Here is a 17,045-nt window from a genome sequence, read left to right on the forward strand (position 1 = left end):
ATATTCGTGATATTTTATCGAAATTAAATGATTGCGATTTTTCGCTATTGCGAATGCGAAAATAATTGCGATTTTTTTGATAACTGCGGTAGGAGCACTCTGATTGGCTCAGAATATTCGTGATATTTTATCGAAATATTGCAACATGCGAATGCGATATTTATTGCGCAATTTCGAGAAATGCTGGAGGAGCGCTCTGATTGGCTCAGAATATTCGTGATATTTTATCGAAATATCGCAACATGCGAATGCGATATTTATTGCGCAATTTCGACAAATGCTGTAGGAGCACTCTGATTGGCTCAGAATATTCGTGATAGTTTACAATACAAAATAATTGCGAATATTCGGCAAATGCGGAAGGAGCACTCTGATTGGCTCAGAACATTCTTGATATTTTACAATACAAAATAATTGCGAATATTCGGCAAATGCAGAAGGAGCACTCTGATTGGCTCAGAATATTCTTGATATTTTACAATACAAAATAATTGCGAATATTCGGCAAATGCAGAAGGAGCACTCTGATTGGCTCAGAATATTCTTGATATTTTACAATACAAAATAATTGCGAATATTCGGCAAATGCGGAAGGAGCACTCTGATTGGCTCAGAATATTCGTGATATTTTACAATACAAAATAAAAAGTGTTTTGCATTGGTGGTGATTCTTTACTCTATCCATCTGTCACAGCCGTTTGTCAATCAAACACCTTGAAGATTGAACACGTTCATGCTGCATGCTTTGGACTTTTTTTCACTTCACATATCAAAGACATTTTTATGAAAGATTATTTTTCTATTATTGGGACTATATTTCTTTATATATTTGTTTCACTGTGTATTTCACAAGTTATTTGCGCTTGCTTATTTTATAATTTGCCCACATGTCTTGTCACTAGACATATTTTTTATTCTTGTAGAGCGACTCCATTTTCTGTCTTGTATTAATTTATGTTGTATAACATTTTTGAGTTGCTGCTGTATTCTCCCCTTTTTTAAGGTATGCGCAATTTTTTCCTTCTTACAAAAAATAATAATATCAAACATACAAATATTCATAACATACACATACACAAAGCCCCCCCCTTTTGCATCAGAGACAATCAGAGTTCTCCTACCACAGTTATCGAAAATTCGCAATCATTTTCGCATTCGCAATAGCGAAAAATCGCAATTTTTTTTTTTTTCAATTTGGCAACATAAAAGGATCGCCTCAGCTTAGCTACTCGGCCCAGGGTCTCTAATCATACCAGCAATGCTTTTAGACGTCGATAGGATGTGATCTGTTTTAAAAATCAAATTGAAAAAATGCGAATATTCGGAATTGCGAATATTCACCGCGAAATTCGAAATATAGCGCGATTTCTCGAATATGCTATATTCGAGTCGAATATTCGCAATGCGAATATTCGTGAGCAACACTAGTCTCTACTAAAAAAAAAAACATATAATGTTTGGAGGTTCTATGTAATTTTCTAGCAAAAAAAATATGATTTTTACATGTAGGAGAGAAATGTCAGAATTGGCCTGGTGGGCAAGTGGTTAATAATTGTTATTTTTCCCTTTTTTCTTTTTTCACATTTTCACCTTATTGCATTATATTTGATGTTTTCTTGCGCTTTAATCATTAAGGTCATGGTTGGACAGCGCTACACGTTTTTTATTTTAATTGTTGTTATGAAGTGTATATTGGTGTGAGAGCTGCTGTCGGTCACGGATCATCCGCGTCACTTACATCATATAACTTTACTCTATATGCACTTAGCACAATATCACTTATTTACTACTTGAATATCACAGCGGAGACACAAGGATCCAGACAGTATTTGTGAAATAACACCGGAGAGGAAGAAATCATCTCTTAAGAAGGTACTAAAAAGAGAACTGAAATATTCTGTTTCAGAATTTAGTTTTTGTCCAAAAAATACAATTATTTAGTTACTTCCGAAATACTTTTTTATTTATTTTGTTTTGTTAAAAAATGCATTCATCCAAAAATCCGGATGAATTAAGGTCGAATCTGTCATTAAAGGCTTATGGTGTCTGTGGGATGTTCTAAGAAGATTTGACGAAGCATCTAAACTGTACGACGCCGCAATCGTACATTTCAGGTCGAATGTTCCGCCCACAAGCTATGGTAGAATTCTAATGTTATATGACACGAGTAATAATTATATTTATTAATTATTATTACTAGTGAACCATCATTAGAATTCTTCCATAGCCTATGGGCGGAGCATTTGACCATAAAATTTGACCATAAATGTCCGCTGGAGGCAATCGTATGTTTTTAGCTGCTTCGTCAAATCTTCATGTCTCTATAATGTCAAATATTTTCTCTCTCAGTCAAATCTTTCCTCTCTATGTAGAATAATCTTGGACTATGAATAGAGTTAAGGTTAGACACATTCAACCGCAGGTTCGATGTAGTAATATTAATATAGATATGTAGGTATTGTAAAATATTGTGGTATATGAAAGGCACAGTATATATAGGTTTACATACAGGCATTCAAGGTTACACATCAAAGGGGTTAGTGGTCAAACACAGATCAAAGGGACAGCTGAAGATTCTTTGATGTGTTAATCTTATCTAAGACGACCTAGGTGTGTGGCCTGGTACTTCCTTACATAAGGAAGTGTTTATTAATGTTAATTAGATTTGTGGGATGTTCATTCAATGGGAACATTTGGTTGACCCCCCCCTTCCAGTGTGAGTCCAATATTTGAAGGACTCAAGCTGGCATTCAAGGAGTCTTGTCTTGTCACTCTATGATGAACATTGCACAGGTCTAGGAGAAGATGGGATTCTGAATTATACTCTGTTGCATTCTTGTATCGTCTGTGGACTTTGTATGTTATTGGAAGATCTATTAAATGCATTCTCTGGAGAACCTGGTGTAAGTTGCTGCGGAACAACGTAATTTATGGTCACTATACTAAACATCTAAGATATTAATTATCTGACCGGAGTACTGGACACTATACATGATCACTACATTTAGTGGACAAATTAGATCACTACATTCGATAGACACAGATCGCTATTGTCACCGTCATGTCGAATCGTCTATCTATATCCAACTGTTGTCGCAACAAAACAAAAATAAAGCATTTTTTATGTTGGATCTTTTGGATTTCGGATTCTGCGCATTTGTTATCGTTTGTTTAAACGAACATGAAAATCTCAGAAATGTGGACGAAATTGCATTCATACAAAAATAAATGCACATGTCTAGCACACAATAGTTATGCATGTAACCCATTCATGACAGCGCAAGACATTTCTGTTACAGTGGCCATCACGGCAGCAGTAAACTAAAGTGTCAAAAAATAAAAGAAAATCCCTGATCAAATCCCCATCCCCCTCCCTCAGAGTAGTACAGTGTCACTAAATTACTCTGATGAAAGAATGTGGGAAAAAGGTAAAAAAATATTGTTTAAAATATTTAAAAAAAATGTAATTATATTTATTTATTTAATACTGTCACCTGTTAGTGCCCCTGATCACTGCCACATCAGTCATATGATGACGTTGTACTGAACTGGTGACAGTATGTAAAAACAAAATTGTGAAAAAAAAAATTAATTTCTTAATTTTCCAAAAAATTGTGATGAAAAATTACAACTTCAAAAAACTCACCATGCCTCTTACGAAAAATACCTCAGACTGTCTACTTTTTAAAAAGTGGTCATTTGGGGGGTATTTGTACTGTCCTGGCTTTTTAGGGGTCCCAAAAAATGAAATAGGCCAACAGTATATCAGAATATATACAGTACTTATTGGAATTTTGTTTTTGTTTTTGTTTAGAAGAATACATTTTGACCAAAATATATGAAGAAATGTGGTTCTTTTATTCTTATTTTATTTTTAGATAATCAAAAGTAAAAAATATTGTTGTTTTTTTTCAAAAAAAATTTTTTTCATTATATATATAAACAGTGGTGACCAAATAACACCAAAAGAAAGCTCTATTTGTATGAAACAAATCATATCAATTTCAGTGGAGTAAAGCGTTGCATGACAGAGAATTGCCAGTTAAAATAACGCAGTGCTGAAAATGCCCTGGACACAAAAGGGGTAAAACCTTCCGGAGCTCAGGTGGGTAAAGCCCCGAAAATCTGTTGATCTATAATACATTTGGGTAGACTACAAATTCTAAAGATATATAGCTGGATTCAGGTAGGGCGGCGTATTTTTGAGCCGGCGTAGCGTATCGTATTTACGCTACACCACCGTAAGTCAGAGAGACAAGTGCTGTATTCACAAAGCAATTGCCTCCTAAGTTAAGGCGGAGTAGCGTAAATGAGCCGGCGTAAGCGCGCCTAATTCAAATAGTGAAGAGGTGGGCGTGTTTTATGTAAATGAACCATGACCCGACGTGATTGACCTTTTTACGAATTGGCGCATGCGCTGTCCGTGGACATATCCCAGTGTGCATTGCTCCAAAGTACGCTGCAAGGACTTATTGGTTTTGACGTGAACGTAAATTACGTCCAGCCCCATTCACGGACGACTTACGCAAACAACGTAAAATTTTCAAAATTCGACGCGGGAACGACGTCCATACTTAACATTGGCTAGGCCAGCTATTTGTTCGACTAACTTTACGCCTGAAAATGCCTTACGTAAATGGCGTATCTTTACTGCCATGGGCAAGCGTACATTCGTGAATAGGCGTAAATCATCATTCATGCCCCTAGCGGCCAGCTATTTGTTCGACTAACTTTACGCCTGAAAATCATCATTCATGCCCCTAGCGGCCAGCTATTTGTTCGACTAACTTTACGCCTGAAAATGCCTTATGTAAATGGTGTATCTTTACTGCCATGGGCAAGCGTACATTCGTGAATGGGCGTAAATCATCATTCATGCCCCTAGCGGCCGGCGGAACTAGACAGCTAAGATACGACGTTGCAGGCAGTCGTATCTTAGCTACATTTAAGTGTAACTCAATTTGAGAATACACTTAAATGTACGACGACGCAGATTCAGAGTTACGACGGTGTATCTACTGATACGCCGGCATAACTCTTTGTGAATCTAGCTAATAATGTGCAGAACTGAGACATTGAAAAAAACAAAACTCTCTGTGACTCGGTGGGTTTAGGGGGAGAAAGTCCCGAGGAATAAAATGGTTAATGACAGATTGCACCATTTATGTCAATATTGATTTTGCCCATAGTTATACTTAATATCACACAATGCTTTTAGGGTCAAAAAGTGTTTTTCACACACAAAAAAAAAATCTACCAAAAAAAAAAAGATCTTTCCACTCAATTGTAGTTGTGGGGATATAAACATATACTCTTTGTGAGATCGGATGTCTTGTAGCTGTACTGTATGATTGGTCTATGGAGGTGACCATTATAAGGACAGGAAAACATGATAATAAGGAGATCCAATCTTCACCTGATGAAATCCTATAGACTTTCATCAGAACTGAATAAAACACAAGTAGCCAGCTGGGATAAGGTTGAAATGTTGAATACATCCCATAAAACAGCAGCAACTTGGTGTTGCAAGGCCTGTGCCAGATTAAGAAGTTGCTTTCTCATGGAATGGAGACTTTGGCATGGTTGGTGTCCCTGTCTGCAAAGTTGTCATCCATGAGAGGAGGTGGAACATGGACAGGAGGCCTTGATTATGAGAAGGGAGGAAGAAAATGTACACAATGGGCTTAGCTGGAGCCCTCATGATTGACAGGTATAGCAATTGTCAGCAGAACCTGGAAAGGACTTTTCCACTGAGGCTTCAGAGTCTTGGCAAGATGGTGCTTGACTGCTACCCAGTCTCCCTGTACTGAGGCAGTGTTGGTCATGTATTGGCTCAGGATCAGTCAATGAAGAAAACACTTGAGAATACAGCTCAGTTAGTGAATCATACAAATACTTTACATGTTCAGACAAAGCCCCATAAAAAGGGTACAGATGAGAGGCATAAGGAAACAGTCATTGTTGTCCAAAAAAAATTCAAAATGTAGAATGGTCAAAGTCTTTCTAGGTTGTGCCGATATACATAAATTCTAAAGAGTCCATTCATCACATTCCTGTTTGCTTACTATTTTTATTTTTTTAAATAGCAATATACTTTTTGAGTATCTGTGAGATGACATGAGCTGTGACATTAATGAAACACCCTGAAGTCTTTCATTTCAGCTTAGCTCCTCCCCCTTCTTCCAGAGTTTCTTTACTGCAGCTGAAGCGTGTGAATCCTCTGGTGTTTGATTAGCCCGGCATTATTTGTAAAATCTTTGTCACATTCAGAACATTGAAATGGCTTCTCTCCAGTGTGAACCCTCTGGTGTGTGATAAGGCTTATCTTCACTGTAAAAGCTTTATCACATTCAGAACATTGATATGGCTTCTCTCCAGAGTGAATCCTCTGGTGGATGATAAGATATGACTTACATGCAAAAGCTTTGCCACATTCAGAACATTGATATGGTTTCTCTCTGGTATGGACCCTTGTGTGTTGGAAAAGCTTGTGCCTCCCTATAAAAGCTTTATCACATTCAGAACACTGATACAGCTTCTCTCCAGTGTGAATCTTCTGGTGTGTGATAAGGCTTGACTTCTGTGTAAAAGCTTTGTCACATTCAGAACACTCAAATGGCTTCTCTTCAATGTGAATTTTCTGATGTCTGATAAGCCCTCTCTTGTTTGTATAAGCTTTGTCACATTCAGAACACTCATAGGGCCTCTCTCCAGTGTGAATCATCTGGTGACTTATAAGGTCTCTCTTCTCTATGAAAACTTTTTCACATTCAGAACACTCATACCGCTTCTTTCCAGTGTGAATCATCTGGTGAATGAAAAGTTGTGACTTTGTTTTATAAGCTTTGTTACATTCAGAACACTGATATGGATTCTCTCCAGTGTGAATCTTCTGGTGTCTGAAAAGATATGACTTAGATGTAAAAGCTTTGTCACATTCTGAACATTGATATGGCTTCTCTCCAGTATGAGTCATCTTGTGTGTAATAAAATTATCTTTCTGAATGAAAGCTTTGTCACATTCTGAACATTGATATGGCCTCTTTCCAGTGTGAATCATCTTGTGTTTGTTAAGACTACTCTTCTGTGTAAAAGTTTTGCCACATTCAGAACACCGAAAAGGTTTCTCTCCAGTGTGAACCCTCTCGTGTCTGATAAGCTTGTCCTTTGCTGTAAAAGCTTTGTCACATTCAGAACATTTATATGGCTTCTCTCCAGTGTGAACCTTCTGGTGTGTGATACGTTTTGCCTCCATTGTAAAACCTTTATTACATTCCAAACAAGAAATATCTTCTGAAATGACTTCTCTTATGTATACATGGGTTGGACTTTACTGTAAAGACATTGTCACTTCCAGAACACTGAAATGACTTCTCTCCTGTTGTCCTCTGAGGATGGATCAATGTTGAAGAGGCTCCAAAACACTTACAACATTTAGAACACTGATATGTCTTGAATCCTGTGTGAATCCTCCAGTGAATTGCAAGAATAACTTTCCGTCACTTAAGACACTCATATGGTTCGTTTCTCATCTGACTTATTTTTTAAGACAAGTCTGACCAAAAACTCAGTTCATCAATCCACCTATACAGGAAAAAAATAAAAAGTAAGAATTCTATATAAAGGATTAAATACAGTTACTTTCTATTTTTTACATTCATTATTAAATATATATTATATATAGAAGGAATATGTACAATATTATACATGTTTAAATGTTTGTATTCTATTTTATTGAGGACAATCTATTATTCCCATTGGCTGGTAAAATTGGAGATTTTCCTACCCTCGTGGATGGAAAATATAGATTTTATTAAAAACAGGAGGCGAGTATTATGCTATAATCTTTCTTTACTGTCATCCAGCAGCAAGAGAGTTAATGAAAAAAAAACACGTTACACAGATAGGTATGCAAATGAACATAGGTAGACTGTCCAATCAGGTAACAGGAGTATGTTATAAAGGTGAGGTACAGGTGATATTCTTCCTCTTTCTTGATGATAAAACTAGACTGGAAATAACTTGAACTGGAAACTAATTGGAACAACTTGAACTGGAACTCATTCTTCAATATGTCATGAAGTCCACAGTAGAATAGGCGCATTAAGCTGAAAAATAATATATTATGTAAGAGCAAAATAAATCTTGAAGGGTAGGGTATTAGGGTGGGATAATACTCGCCTCCTGTTTTTAATAAAATCTATATTTTCCGTCCCAGAGGGTAGGAAAATCTCCAATTTTATGGCAAACAGGAGGCTCATATTATGCTTGTTCAAAGCTGTATACTCTAGAGCATTAAATAAGCGTACAACCTATAGTTATAATACATTCATAGGTCTAAAATAGAAATTCTTAAAAGTGGATTCTGAAGACCAGTTTGCGGTTCGCATTAAATCTGATAGAGAACCACCTGATTGAAATACCTTAGTGGCCATTGCACCTCTGGTGGAGTGGGCGCCAAATATGGAAATGTCAATGCCTGCCAAATCCACGGTTTGTCTCACCCATCTAGCCAAGGTGGGTGAGGAAACTGGATGGAAGGGTTTGCAGTAGGAAATTAGTAATTGCGATGAGTCAGGGTCTCTAAAAGGTTGAGATTTGGTTTCATAGGTTTTTAGACATTGGACTACACAAAGGTTTGGATTGAAGGGAAAGGCCGGATAGAAGACCGAATGTAAGTTGGTCTTTGTGTGTCTGAAAATGGAAAATTGAACACCCTGGGGAGAGAATTGTCTGCGGGATATATCTAGGGCTTTTACATCCGCTACTCTTTTAAGGGAGATGAGACAAAGTAGTACTGTTAGTTTGAAAGATAGATGTTTTAAAGACAGATTCTCATTATCACCCCAGGAGTTAAGAAAATTTAAAAGGATGAGGATTCTGAAATGGGTCTAGTAGAATAGAAGGGAATACTGGGAGTAATCGTGGGTAGTCTATGCTCATCTCCAGAGCCTGAGGGAACCATGTTTGGGATGGCCAGTAAGGGGTTATCAGAACGATGTTCGATTCTAGGTAACATGTCAGAAGGAGAGCCCTTGATGTTAGAACAAAGGGAGGGAAAGCGTAAGATGTTCCTTTCGGTCAAATTTGTAGAAGGGCATCTGTCCCCAATGCTTCTGGGTCTGGACGCCAACTGAAATATGTTGGAATCTGTCTGTTCAGGCGTGATGCAAACAGATCTATCTGGAAAGGACCCCACAGGGAGTTTAGATGTTGAAAAATTGTCTGGTTCAACATCCAATCGCTGGAATCTGTTAGATAACGGGAATTCCAGTCTGCAATGGAATTGGATAGGCCTGGGATGCATTCCGCCTTCAATATAATGTTCTTGTCCAGGCAAAAATGCCAAAAATCCTTTGCAATGTTCGCCAAAGGTTTGGATTTTGTACCTCCTAAGCGATTGATGTATTGTACTGCAGATATGTTGTCCATGCGCAGTAGAATACAACAATCGGATCTGTCTCTCGCAAAACTCTTGAGAGCAAATGATCCCGCTAAGAGTTCGAGACAATTGATATGTAACAGAGCTTCGTCTGGAGACCATTTCCCTCCTGTTGTAAGAGGGCCGCAGCGAGCACCCCAACCTGAGTTGCTTGCGTCTGATTCTATTATTATATCCGGATGTGGATGGAAGATCCCATTCCACATCTGGATGTGAGTCAGCCACCAAAGTAATTCTTCTTTGGTGTCCGAAGTTAGTGTTATCTCGTCGGAATATGCCAAGCCGTCTCTTAGATGTTGGGCTTTTAGTCTCTGTAGTGCTCTGTAGTGTAGAGGTGCCGGAAATATCGCTTGAATGGAAGCTGATAATAGACCGACAATCCTCGCAATTGTCCGAAGAGATATTTGACTTTTGTTCAGGACTGAGCGAATCTCTCATCTGATCGTCTTCAATTTCCTGTTTGGAAGACTCAGAAGGGATAGTTGGGTATTGACAAGAAAACCCAGAAATTCTACCTCCTTTGAAGGGGTTAGGATGGATTTCTTGTAATTGATTATGAATCCCAGCATGTTCAGAAGGGATATCGTCCATTGAATGTGTAAATGAATAGTCTGAAGTGATTGTGCCATGATCAAAATGTCGTCTAAATATATTATTAGACGAACACCCCTGCTCCTTAGAGCTGCTACTACTGGTTTCAGTAGTTTCGTAAAGCACCAGGGTGCAGATGACAGACCGAATGGGAGACTGGTGAATTGCCATTTCTTGTTTTGCCACAGGAATTGAAGAAATGGTTGGGAATTCTTGTGCATGTGCACTGAAAGATATGCATCATTCAGATCTATGTTTGCCAACCAGTCTCCTTGTAATAAAAGGTCTTTTAACAGGTGAATACCTTCCATTTTGAAATGGCGGTAATGGACAAAATTGTTTAGATATTTCAGATTTATTACTGGTCTGAAACCTCCATCCTTCTTCTTGACCAGGAACAGGTTGCTCACAAAACCTGGAGTTTGCAAGGGAACTTGAACTATGGCCCCTTGGAGTAAAGCTCTTTTATCTCCAGTGAAATTAGCTTTTTGTCCTCTTCTGAGAACCTTATTGGAATAGGATCCTGACTTTGAGTCGGTAAAGAGGTGAAATCTATCTGGTAACCTAACACAGTGTTCAGAGGGCCTCTGGGGAAATGACCTTCGGTAGAAGATCTGTTGGGAAATCGGCCCTTGCGTTTCCCAGCTTTGGGAAAAACTTTTGGTTGGAAAACCTTTTTGAGTGATGATTGGGCCTTGTCTAAAGAAGTAAAGAGAGCTACGTATTTATTGATCTCTTTAATAAAAGAGTCACCAAAAAGTAGACCCTCGGTGATGGAAGATGGTTGAGATGAAGCGAGATGCATAAGCTGTGGATCCAGCTTCATCAGAATCGATCTTCTCCTTTCGCTAGAGATGGCCGCATTGGCGTTGCCAAATAGTACAATGGCTCGCTGAGCCCAAACTTTCAGGACATTTAAATCTATTGGGGTGTTAGATGAACTGCTTCTTCTATTAAATCTAGAATCTTAGCTAAGGGGCCTAACATGTCTAATAATTTATCTTGACAGAAACGATATGATCTGTCCACCCCCTTTTTTGGGTGTTTTCCTGATTTTAGAAGGAATTTAACTAATGCGGGGTCTAATTAGGGTGTATTGGCTAATTTCTTTGGGAGGGACGGTCTCGGGCACTCTGCTCTTAACTTACTAGCCTCATTCTTATCTAATGGTTTCTGGATCCAGAGGCTTAAAAAATGTTTAACTAGGGAATGGGTAACCCATTCCCCTGAACGGGGATGTTTAATTTGACCTGGGTCGAAATACGGGTCACCAGAGCCGTCTATAATAGCATCCTCGGATTCCTCCTTTTCAAGGGGTATTCCTTCTTCCGCATCAGAGACATTCTCATATTCAGAGTCTCTTCCTTCTTCTGATAAAGATTCCTCATCAGAAGAAGAATTGCTGGAAGAGGTACGGTAAGAGTCTGGTTTTTGCCTCTTTGAGGCCATTTTTACCCGTTGTAAGATCAACTCCTCCCGGGCAGAGGGTATAACGTGTGACCTCTCGTCACTGACAGTAGCCTTTCCTTTACTAGGAGGCTTAGAAGATTCACCCTGGTTCTCCATCAGGACCATTCTTTTAGAATGGGAGGGACCGGTATGAGATAAATGATGTCGTTTTTGAGACACTTTACCCGCTTTTTTCAATCCCTGAATCATGTGGGATGTAGAGTCCTCCGCTGACCAATAAATGTCAGATGGGGTAATAGGTAAAGGTTGAGGGGTAACCTGAGGTTTACTTTGAGACAGGGCCATGACTACCGATTGTGCAATGGAATCATGCATGGAAGATATGGCCGTCTGCATAGCAGATTGGATGGATTTATCTACTATGGATTGGATTTTCTGGTTTACCTCAGGGATATCTGAGGGGGTAACAGTAGTGGAATCTTTATTAGACATAGTGAGGTGTGAGTAAATGTGATTGACTGAAGACAAATTATTCTGAAATAGAAAATATAATAGAACAACTAATTAATATATATGCAGCAGAACTATATATATTTTTTGTATCAGCAGACAATATATATGTCAGCAAAAGGGCACATATATTATGAGCGTATATGTCATGTTACATGATATTATTTTTATTATGTACTGTCTCTTTATGCCTATCTAGTTTGTCTCTTGTGGCATTCCTTAGTTTGCATGCTGCTCAGTCTCCTCCCCCTCTTTGCTGTATCAGTCATTTTAATGCTGTAATTCATGTGACCTGTATGTTTCTTCTACCTGCATGGAAGAATCGTTCTTTTACCTGTTGTAACTTGCATTCTACGGATCATACGACGAATAAACATCGCCAGATCTTCTTTCATGTGAGTTGTGACTGAGTAAGCTATCTGGAAAGGTGATTTGGGATGGATAATCTCTTCAGGGCAATGAGCTCCATGTGCTACTGAAAACCACATTCATAGCCTTTGCAGCCGATTCAGAATAGTAAAAGAACGATTCTTCCATGCAGGTAGAAGAAACATACAGGTCACAGTGAAGTGTAACTGTGTGTATTGCATGAGAATTCTGCATACAACCCCAGCACAGCTTGTTACAGCTCCTCACAGTATACAGACACTCTTCACTGCTACAGTCAAGCCTGTGTACTGCAGGCCATCATGAGTGGAAAGGGCTCAGTGTGTGATGAAACACCACAGCATGCTTCACACAGAGAAAGCCAGGATGAGGACCCAGAGTCCACTGCATTGACCAAACGCTCTGTGAAACCCACTTGGAAGGTTAAAGAGAACTATGAATCCATGAGAACTGAACTAGCAACCAGTTTGAAGCAGATTTGGGATAAAATCCTCACCCACATTGATGTGATTTCATGTCCCAGCCATGAGGTACTGCAACTAGAGGGCGCCATAAAGCATCTCTCTGCTTCATACGAACTGTACCAGACTACAAGCAACAAATATAAAACTATTCTGCAAAGCATCAACACTGAGGAGTCCTTAGAGCAACTTAACAATGCCCAGCTTCTTAATGAGGAAAGAGAAAGCTTTATCCAGCGAACTAAAGCAAAGGCAGAAGCAAAATTAATGCTGCCACGGGACACTGTATCTCACAAATCTGTATCCACCAGACGTTCTAAAGGTTCCTCTAGATCCCGAAGTTCAAGGCACTCAACGCTTAGTGAACAGCTAATGAATGCCCGCGCCGAAGCAGAGGCTATCAAGGTACGGGCCGCATATGCAAAAAAGAGAGCAGAAATGGAAACCGAGGCAGCGCATCAAAAGGCAGTAATGGAAACCGAGGCAGCGCATCAAAAGGCAGTAATGGAAGCCGAGGCAGCGCATCAAAAAGCAGCAATAGAAGCTCAAACGGCACGTCAAAGGGCAGCAATTGAAGCTTTAAAGGAACAGAGCAACTACGAGGCAGCTGCAGCAAAACTAAAGGTTTTGGAACAAGCTATCGGTGCAGATGAAAATGCTAGCGAAAGGGTCAGCGTCAAGGCAGATGTAGAAGATCCTTTTGAACGCACTAAGAACTATGTTCTAAACCACAGCAGTGAACACTCAATTACCTCCACGTTTCACGGCAACGCAAGGACTTCACCACATCATCAGGTAAAAGCTGTTCCAGCCACTTCCTACATGCAAACCCACCCCAGTGCAGCTCCCGACTGTCATGCTGATCCCGCATATGTCACAAAACGGCACACTAATCCGCAAGCAAGTCGCCAGCCTCCTGCTAACAGTACTGTTCCAGACCTTCACCCAACAATTCAGCTGAATGCCCTTGCTGCACCATATCTTCCCACGTCTCTTTGCAACGATACCATAAACAATGCAATCCACAACAATCAACCAGCAACCTCCTATGTAAAGTCAGAGGCAACCGATACAACAGAGGTAGTAAAGTACTTACTTCGACATGAGCTCGCCAAGTCAGGCCTAGTAAACTTCGATAGAAGCTGAAAAGCCGCTTTCAAAACTACATTAGGCGGTATCGGTTTTACTGCCGATCGTGAGCTGGATCTGCTGATCGGGTTGCTTGGCCCACAGTCAACAGAACGTGTCAAGAGCCTCAGGTCAGTTTACATCGACAATCCAACTGCAGGTCTCACCGCAGCATGGGAGCGTCTAGAACAGACTTACGGTAGTCCTGAAGCCATAGAGAATGCATTGCTCAAACGATTGGAAAATTTCCCAAGGATATCTGGTAAGGACAATATAGAGTTCCAGAGACTCAGCGACCTTCTTCTCGAAGTCCAGCTTGCCAAAACTGACCCTAAGCTACCTGGCCTCAGTTACCTGGACACTGCTCGAGGAGTTAACCCTATCGTTTGCAAGCTTCCGCATGGCCTACAAGAAAAGTGGATCCAAGTTGGGTCATCATACAAACGGGAAAACAAGGTTTCCTTTCCCCCGTTCTCCTACTTCTGCAATTTCGTCAGGAACATTGCTGACACCAAGAACGATCCTAGTTTTGCATTCAGCGAGTTCAATACTCCCTCACCTAAAGGTGACAACCTACATACTAGCTACAGGAACCGCAGAGGTCCCGTGTCCGTTAGGAAGACAGACATTATTCCCACTCCCGCCCCAAACAAGAGCGGCAAGATCGAAAACCCAAACCGATTATGTCCCATCCACAAGAAGCCTCATCCCCTCAAAAAATGTATCGGTTTCAGAAAGAAGCCCCTACAAGAACGAAAGGAACTCCTAAAGACTTTTGGGGTATGTTATAGATGCTGTGCTTCCACCGATCACTTTGCCAAGGAATGTAAAACTCCTATCAAGTGCATAGAGTGCGGTTCCGAGGACCATGTGCAAGCACTCCATCCCCTTGAGTCCAATCCTTCACAACATGCAGACCTTCCTCCTGGACAGAACCACAGCGGGAAGAGTACAGATCACGTACCTAATTCCACCATGGTATTTTCTTCGTGCACTGAAGTCTGTGGGGAAGACCACTGTGACAAATCTTGCGCTAAAATATGCCTAGTGAATATTCATCACAAGGATCAGCCAGAAAAGACTTTAAGGGTGTATGCTATCTTAGACGATCAAAGCAATCGATCGCTTGCACGATCCGAACTGTTCGATCTATTTTGCACAAAAGGAGAGGTTCACCCTTACACCTTAGGCACTTGTAGTGGAACTACAGAGGTTTTTGGAAGAAGGGCTCATGGTTTTATTGTGTCCTCCCTAGAAAGTAACCTACAATTACCCTTACCTACACTTGTAGAGTGTAACCAGATACCAGCCAACAAAGAAGAAATACCTACACCAGAAGTTGCCTTCTACCACCCTCATCTAAGGTCAATAGCCAGTGAAATCCCACCACTTGACAAAGATGCTAAAATCCTTCTTCTGCTGGGAAGAGATATTCTAAGGATCCACAAGGTACACAGGCAGGTCAGCGGACCTCCAGAGGCCCCATTCGCCCAGTACCTGGACTTAGGCTGGGTCATCATAGGCAATGTCTGTATAGGCAAAATGAAAAGGCCTACTAACATTTCTTCATTCAAGACAAATGTATTGCCAAATGGTCGTAATACTCACTTTGAGCCATGCCCACATCACTACTGGGTAAAGGAGAAGGTAACTAGCTGCAAGTTGCAACATTGCAACACAAACCTTTCCCGCACCTACGATGACAGCTTTGGTTCTACAGTTTTCAATGTAAGCAGCGAAGACGACAAGTTGGCTCCTTCGGCAGAAGACAAAGAATTCCTTAAAGTAATGGACAATGAGTTCTTTCAGGAAGATTCCAATAGCTGGGTAGCACCCCTACCCTTTCCCCTCCCGAGAGAGAAGCTACCAAACAATCTACATCAAGCAGTCAAAAGATTCTCCTCCTTAAAGCGTACCTTAAGCAGGAAGCCAGAGATGGAAAGACATTTTGTGGACTTCATACAGAATATCTTTGACAGGGGTCATGCTGAACCCGCACCCCCATTGAAAGAAGGAGAAGAATGCTGGTACCTCCCTTCCTTCGGTGTGTATCACCCACGAAAGCCAGACCAAATCAGAGTTGTCTTTGACTCCAGTGCCCAACATGAAGGCTTCTCACTTAACGACATGCTCCTCACAGGGCCCAACTTGAACAACAACCTCATTGGAGTCCTAATTCACTTTCGTCAAGAACCTGTAGCGGTGATGGCCGACATTCAACAAATGTTCCACTGCTTCATCGTCAAGGAAGATAACAGGAATTACCTCAGGTTTCTATGGCACAAGGACAACGACATCAACAAAGAGGTAATTGATTACCGAATGAGGGTGCATGTCTTTGGGAACAGCCCTTCCCCAGCTGTAGCAATCTATGGACTAAAAAAGACAGCTCAGCTTGGAGAAGCTGAGTATGGATCCGATGCTCATCAATTTGTTGAAAGGAACTTTTACGTAGACGACGGGCTCAAATCCTTTCCTACTGCTAAAGAAGCAATTAATCTTCTTACCAGAACAAAGGAGATGCTAGCTGTAGCAAACTTGAGACTTCACAAAATTATATCTAACAGCCAAGAGCTAATGAATGCATTTCACCCTGAGGACTATGCTGCCAGTGTGAAAGACCTTGACCTTGGGTCAGACACACCCCCTATACAGAGAAGTCTAGGTCTGCTGTGGAACATCAAGGCAGACACATTCACCTTCCAGGTGTCAACCTGTGACAAACCCTTCACCAAGAGAGGAGTCTTGTCCGTAGTGAACAGCATCTACGACCCACTGGGATTTATAGCCCCAGTCACCATCCAAGGTAAGATGTTATTAAGACAGCTTACTACTGATAACATAGATTGGGACACTCCGTTACCTATTGAGAAACAACAAAGATGGGAGAAATGGAGAGGTTCTCTGAAGACATTAGAACAGCTCCAAATTCCACGTTGCTATGCCCCAGTCTCCATCTCAGCCGCTGTCCAGAGGGAAATCCATATTTTCTCTGATGCATCAGTTGAAGCTATAGCTGCAGTGGCCTATTTGAAGACCTCAGGAGTTAATGGAGACATACACTGCAACTTTGTTCTAGGCAAGACAAAGCTAACACCAAAACCCGCACATACCAT

The 17,045-nt window shown here is 40.5% G+C and overlaps 1 protein-coding gene and 2 pseudogenes across 2 annotated transcripts in view; 1 reads left to right on the forward strand and 2 right to left on the reverse strand.

The window, feature by feature from the left end:
* LOC120926518 overlaps window positions 1-17,045 on the reverse strand; it is a 574,555-nt pseudogene that overhangs the window by 192,165 nt on the left and 365,345 nt on the right.
* LOC120928403 (zinc finger protein 300-like) overlaps window positions 1-17,045 on the forward strand; it is a 1,021,177-nt gene that overhangs the window by 161,942 nt on the left and 842,190 nt on the right. The window lies entirely within an intron of this gene.
* The window catches only part of LOC120926655, a 391,741-nt pseudogene that overhangs the window by 9,350 nt on the left and 365,346 nt on the right, over window positions 1-17,045 (reverse strand).

The sequence above is a fragment of the Rana temporaria genome, chromosome 2, assembly GCF_905171775.1.
Source record: "Rana temporaria chromosome 2, aRanTem1.1, whole genome shotgun sequence".
In the NCBI taxonomy this organism is placed as follows: domain Eukaryota; kingdom Metazoa; phylum Chordata; class Amphibia; order Anura; family Ranidae; genus Rana; species Rana temporaria.